Source organism: Ammodytes marinus (assembly GCF_949987685.1).
Source record: "Ammodytes marinus genome assembly, chromosome: 20".
NCBI classification, from domain to species: domain Eukaryota; kingdom Metazoa; phylum Chordata; class Actinopteri; order Uranoscopiformes; family Ammodytidae; genus Ammodytes; species Ammodytes marinus.
The window spans coordinates 1,358,396-1,366,157 of NC_137224.1; positions in this window are offsets into that span (position 1 = coordinate 1,358,396).

A 7,762-nucleotide genomic window follows, 5' to 3' on the forward strand; every position below is an offset into this window, starting at 1 on the left:
TTAAACAATGCACCTGATGACATTCCAACTTTCAAGATGGCGGCACTAGGCCTTGGTCCAAAATATGCAGAAATATGGACATATATGAGACCCTTTCTAAGGGAAAAAATAATAATTCTAAACATTTTGTTCAGCTATTATGCACTAAATTAAATGTACTTATGGATATTATAATTACTTTCTACAAAATGTGCTAGGAAATAAAACCCAAAATTCTACACACTGCAGCTTTAAAAAAAAAATCTAAAAATGTTGTTTGTTTAGCAAATATAATCTATTTTTCTAAATGTTCTGTTGTTGCTCAAAATTGTACCTCAATATTTGTCAATACGTTAGGAAAAATTCATTTTCTATTTTTATTTTTATTTTTTTAGAACATATGGATCTAAAATCACCTAATCAATTCATTTCACATACGAAAACAACAGCACTGCATTCACCTGTGTCCCCACTGTTCACACTTATCTAGAATATTCTCACGTATAGCCCCCCCCCCCCCCACACACACACACACACACACACACACACACACACACACACACACTCTCACCTTTCGTATAAGATCACACTGACTGTACCATGCCAACTTTCTTTTTTCATTTTCTCAAGGGCGCACAGCAAACTTAACTCGCTCTCGCTCTGCAGGCTGTGAAAGTCACGCACGCATGCGTCAGTGACAACACAGCGGTGTTTTTAACCAAGGTGTTAGTGAATGACCTTTTTCTACATCCTACAGGTCTGTTACTGCTATGAACAGATAGATAGATGGATGGATGGAGAGATGGGTCGGCAATGCAGTGCACTTAAGTTATGCTTTCATATGCTGCATAGGCTACAAGCGACAAGGCAGCAACATTGCACGCAGGGCTACACAGTAGAGAAAAAAGCCCGCAATGTGCTTAAGCAGGCAGTCATTCCTAAAGGCAGTTGCAAGATGGAGAAATGCAGTAAATAAATGTCTCTACTCACCACAGAATGAGGTGTTGTTATATCGGCCGCGTTCGGTCTCTAGGTTATGAGATGCTGCTGCTGCAAACGAGGCACTGCAGTCCACATCTATCCTCCAGCAGCGGCGGCTCCGCTAGGCTGTGTGTGTGTGTGTGTGTGTGTGTGTGTGTGTGTGTGTGTGTGTGTGTGTGTGTGTGTGTGTGTGTGTGTGTGTGTGTGTGTGTGTGTGTGTGTGTGTGTGTGTGTTTTTGGAGAGAGACGTGAAAACAGACGTGGCGGTACCGTACAATGGACAGCTCCTGGTCGGGTTTTCTTTACCGTGTGTCCGCAGCGCGCACACACACACACAGACATCTCAACTCCTTCTCTCCCTCTCTCTCTCTCTCTCTCTCTCTCTCTCTCTCTCTCTCTCTCTCTCTCTCTCTCTCTCTCTCTCTATGTGTGTGTGTGTCTCTCTCTCTCCCTTTCTCTCTCTCTCTCTCTCTCTCTTTCTCTATCTCACTCTCTCTCTACCACCCCCCCCCCCCCCCCACGCACACACACACACACACACACACACACACACACACACACACACACACACACACACACACACACGCCGGGCATGCCCAGTCCCGTTCTCCTCATCAGCACCAATGTATTTCTTGCAGTTAAATAGACCAGATTGAGAGTTAAAATATTTTTCAACTTTTATTTTTCCCCATAAATCTAATGAAAATGAACATTCGTAAAAAAAAATTTAAAAAAGTGTTGAAAAGTTTCCTCGTTATTATTACAAAATTCTCAATTCAATACCAATCAATGTGATATCTTGAGACACATATATTAGTATAGTATAAGATAAATAGTGTGTATACTATTCAAATGTACTTATTTTACGTTGTTGGGTAGAACACATTTATATGTCAGGAGGAGTCAGGTGAAGTTTCAGTGTGTTGCTGCGAGATAGAGAAAGAGAGAGAGAGAGAGAGAGAGAGAGAGAGAGAGAGAGAGAGAGAGAGACACACACACACAAAAAGAGAGAGAGAGAGAGAGAGAGAGAGAGAGAGAGAGAAGGAGTTGAGATGTGTGTGTGTGTGTGTGTGTGTGTGTGTGTGTGTGTGTGTGTGTGTGTGTGTGTGTGTGTGTGTGTGTGTGTGTGTGTGTGTGTGTGTGTGTGTGTGTGTGTGTGTGTGTGTGTGTGTGTGTGTGCGCTGCGGACACACGGTAAAGAAAACCCGACCAGGAATCATCCTGTGGTGCAATATCTGGCTCTTTGCTGCCACCTGGCGGCCGAGAGGGGGAGGTGATGTATAGCCTACTGTCTATAGAGGCAGACTCACAATAACTCCTATTATTATCTCATTTAGTACAGATGAGGTTTTTTAATTTTCGAAATATAACTATAAAAAGGAAGAATATTTAGTTTTTTGTAAATAAATAACCCAAATTAAGTAATTTAAAGCTGGGGTATGTGATTTCTGATTGGTCAAGGTTAACATGAGCTGTACACTTTGACCAATCAGAGCGAGGCTCCGATTCTCTGTTCTTATTGGCTGTTGGGACTGTCCATTCACTTTGGCACTGACTTTGTTGGTGTGTAGAGCGTGTCAGGGAGGGACCATAGGGGAGGGACCAAAGAGAACAAGTGGAGCGGTTGAGGTATTTGGATTCGAATCTCTATCCCAACTGCCATTTTCTCCCCAAATCCTCCACCCCAGCTTTAATATGCACCAACAAAACATTTGATTAATTAAACATGTCCGAAAAAGAGTAGTAAGAAATTAAAAACTAATATTCAATGTTTCACTTCCACACACTGAAGTGAAATGAACTATTTGATTATTATGTGTTGAGTCTAAACATGTTAAATTAGAAACAAATAACAATTTAATCTGAGCATCCTATCCATAATCTGTCCAGCAGATGGCGCTATATAAAGATAATTTATTTTTGAAGATTTCTAACTCGGTCAACAGAGCTGTAAAGTGCATTCACTCAGCTAGACTCTGATAAAGTGCAATGTTGAGACACTTGTACTTTATATTACAATGACATAGTTGTTTGCCATAACATTTTGATTTGATTTGATTTGATTCAATTTATTTCAGACATATCAAACATATACAAAACAAAATGAAAAGCATGGAAATACAATAAACAAATTATGTTTTCACAAAAAAAAAAAAAAAAAAAATTATCTGTATTTCTGAGATATGCCTGAAAAGGAGCAGGAAGAAGTATACACTTATTTAATCCTACCCCTTTTCCATAGTAAAAAAAATAAAAAATAAAAATATTTATTAAATTAGAAAAATTAAAATATTTATTATATTCGCTTCTCTTAATCCATATACTCTCTGTACAATTGGCGATACTATATTATATTTGCCATTTACGAACTATACATACATACATACATACAAACTACTTAATATACTATACCTACTATGAATTTTTTATAGTTTACATTCAGAGGGATATAATTCTCTTTCCACTTGTAGTTGGACCAAACCAGATTATATACCTTTTATCAGGGGTGACAAAGGCCTTTGAGAAAATCTACAATTTTTTGCGATAAAAACTTCAGTCACTCAACTGATTCATTCATTCATTTTTACTACGCCAGCTGTTGTTCCTGGGTGAGCGTATATCAATGACAAAGGCATTAAGAAAAACTATATAGAAATAGTGTTCTTTGCACTGATGGTGTCATTTGCTGTTACATGTAATGTATGATCATCAGAGGAAAAATGAGACTGTTTCAGAAATATTTAAAAGTTCCTCGTAGTGACTTTAAATCTATCCATGATGCTACTTACTTTGGACCTTTACTGCAGGTCACCTCCCCCCCCCCCCCCCCCCGCCCCCCTTTCTGTCTACCCATTTCAACTCTGTTCCCTCCTTCTATCAAATAAAGCTTGAAAATGCCAAAAAAAAAAAAAAAAAAAAAAGATAATAATCTAAAATATAAAAGAATGCAAGAAGATAAGAGATGTTTGCAGTCAGGAGTCTTATGTAACTTATGTATCCCCCGTCTCCCCGCCACATGTCCAAGTGTCCCTGGGCAAAGAGACACTGAACCCTAAATGTCTCCTGATAGTTACCTTCTCCATTACAGTCTGGTTTGGCAGTCTAAACTCACTCTCCCGGAAGAAACAGAGCATCCAAAATTATTGGCACACCCCTACTATCCCTTGATTCACTATACCACAAACGGACACTACGCAGAGCACAGAAAATCATCTCCGACCCCACTCACCCTGCACACTATGCCTTCCAGCTACTGCCCTCTGGGAGGCGTTACAGGAACATTGCCTTACGAACAACCCGGTTCAAAAACAGTTTCATCCCAACTGCAATAAACTTTCTGAACTCTGAACGCTGAGGATTAAGCATGGCCCTTATGTATTGTGTAGTGTGTATGTCTGTATGTACATCTGTGTTATATGTTTTGTAAGTTGGAACCTGTACCAAGCTGTACTGATAACAAATTCCACCAGCCTGGCTGTGTGGTCATTAAAAGAATCAATCAATCAAACCTTGCACCCTGCGTGGTAGCTGCTGCTGCTATCGGTGTATGAATGTGTGCTCCAGTTGTAAGTCGCTTTGGATAAAAGCGTCTGCTAAATGACATGTAATGTAATGTCTTATGTAACTGCATGACTTGCCCTTTCAGATGTGTTGTAAGCGGCTCCGTCCCCTTTGGCACAGCCTCAAAGACTGGACCAATCAATAGTATAGATTAGTAATCAACTACAGATAACATGATAACATGAACCTATTGGACAGATATGACCTTTTACCTAAATTGACGTGTGTGTGTGTGTGTGTGTGTGTGTGTGTGTGTGTGTGTGTGTGTGTGTGTGTGTGTGTGTGTGTGTGTGTGTGTGTCTGTGTGTCTGTGTGTGTGTGTGTGTGTGTGTCTGTGTGTGTGTGTGTGTGTGTGTGTGTGTGTGTGTAAAGATGGAACAGATATTTTCATAAATTAATCTGCAGATTTCTCATTGATCAATAGCCTGCTCATACAGTATGGGCCTATGTGCAGTCAAGTGTTCATTTTCAAACTTCAAACACACAGGAGAAGTGTTTTTTTTTTTTTTTTTTTTTTTAAGATATTTTTTGGGCATTTTTTTGATGCTTTTATTGATAGAGACAGAGTTGAAATGGGGCAGAGAGGTGAGTGACATGCAGAGAACGACCGTGGGCTGGAATCGAACCCTGGTCCGCTGCTGGCCGAGGCCCATGGGGGGGGGGGGGACGCCCTACCAACTGAGCTAAGGGAGAAGTGTTTCTTGTCCTTAAAAATCCTACTTTATTTCTATTTTTATTTCATTAAAAAAACATTAATCCTTTTTCTGTGATTACTTGCACTTTTACTTTTTTTTAATTAATTAATTTTAATTATTAACTGTATTAAGCTCAGGTGTGTGAAATAAAATAGGATAACGTCTTAATTCTGTTACTACCTTCTTGTATTGTATGTTTAAACTAAACTTTTTTTTTGGTCTTCATGGTCCCATAACTATTTTAACATTCAACTGACATCACTGCGACGTGGATATTATTATATAGCCTATATTGTGCTGAAGAGAAAGATGTCTATAGCTTGATTGAAAATGTCGATAGTTAGCCTCCAATCGGTGTATGAATGTGTGTGTGAATGGCAACGTGTAAATGGGAACAGGTCTCCCTTGAAAAAAAAAGAGTCTCCTGTCTCAATGGGATTTACCTGTATAAATAAAGGTTAAAAAAAAATAAAGATTGTGCATCACAGGGCAAATGTTTCACAAGTTATATTATATAATATGTCCACACTGACCCAATAAAAGTAGGAGGGTCAACATGAAACATCAGATAGGTACAGAGAGCGTTTTAGTTGTGTAATGTGGGCCACTGGGTTTAAGGGTTACAGTGGTAAAGGGCACGAGATTGCCCAGTCAACTGCTCTGCTCAGAAATGGTCTGTCATCACTTATATTATCTTCTATCTATCAAGTATATACATCTTGGAGAACTATGGACAAGACCACTTAGGGCAGCTGCAGTGAGATAATAGTTTGAGATAATATCGTTTGAGAAGGAGCCGTCATGCACAGTCAGACCTGCACAATTATGACCCGCGTCTTGCTGAGCGCACAGAAAAAATGCTGCAAAAATGCATGTGCGCTCAGCAAGACGCCCGTCATAATTGCGCAGGTCTGACTGAGCAAGACGGCTCCTACTCAAACGAGGCTCTTTTCTTGATGCAGAAGGGGGTGTAGAAGATGCCACGGCTTGCTTGCCCCAATGTTGTTTAAGCCTGAATACACCGTTTGCAAAGGTTAATGTGTGGTTTAGTTTTCACTGTGATATGTTTGGATGAGATTGATCAATAAAGTTTTGAGAAGATATACAATTTATCTATCGAGAATAAATCACATTGTCGCAATCATTTCAGAGGTTTATTGTTACTTTTTGGGCGCCCGTGTATATAAAAAGAAGCATTCTTTGCAGTGATGGTCTCGTTTGCTGTTACTAGTCATTCATGATCATCAGAGGAAAAATTAGACTGTTTCAGAAATATTTAAAAGTTCCTCGTAGCACCGTTAATTATTGTTTTTTTTATTATTTATTATTATTATTTTTTTTTTAATAAAACTGCTAAAACGACTTTTATCAAATACCTTTATCAAATACTGTGAATCTCTGGGTCATTGCTCTGTATGTTAATGCTCCCACTCGCTCTCACTCCATCCTCTTACGTCACCACTAGGCCCCGCCCCCTCGCATCACTGAGAGAACGAGCTGTCACTCACTGCGTCCAACAAACCGCCCGGCGACAGACAGAGGAACCGGGAAGAAGGAACGCCGATACCTTCACAATAAAATGAGGACTGCGGCGCAAACTAATTGATTATGTCCTTCTATTGGTGAATTAAGATTAAAGAGCTACTTCACCGGTGGAAATATGAAGGTGTATTGAACTCTGAGATCCTAGGTAGTATAAATGTGCAAACATTCTAGAAATCGGTTCATCCTAGCCTGAGAAAAGGCAGAAAGAGTGTTTTATGGTCTCACTGTCTAACCCTAAATTTTCCCATGTGTGACATCCATAGATCGTATATGAATATAATGTGACATCACACATGGGAAATTATTTTGAAATGGGAGATGTGCATTATGAATACTTTTACTTAGGGACTCTTTTCACATTGTGATGCTGATAGTTGTGTAAGGTCTACTTCACCGGTTTGAATATGAAGGTGTATTGAATTCTGAGATCCTATGTAGTATAAATGTGCGAGAAAAATTGAAATCGGTTCATCCTAGCCTGAGAAAAGGCAGAAAGAGTGTTTTTTTTAACCCTATATTTCTCTTTCTCGTGACATCACAGAAAGAGAAATATAGGGTTAAAAAAAACACTCTTTCTGCCTTTTCTCAGGCTAGGATGAACCGATTTTTTTTTTTTTTTTTGCACATTTATACTACATGGATCTCAGAATTCAATACACCTTCATATTCAAACCGGTGAAGTAGGCCTTTAAATGCAGGACACACTTGGAATACTAAAACTAACTATAGCATTTAACAAAAGTGCATTATCTACATGTATTTGAGAATAAACTATATGTGCATTAGAAAGTGTGGGCAATTTTCCAGTAAAACAAATACAAGTATATAAGCAATTTACAGTACAGAGTAAAGTATTATACAATAATATAATAATAATAATTATATATTATACAATAAATGGCACAGTATGGGTAGGATATGTATAAATATCTATAAATGTGAATGAAAACAAGTATGCAGTAAGAGTATGTGTGTTATATAGCCCATTCATATGTATACTA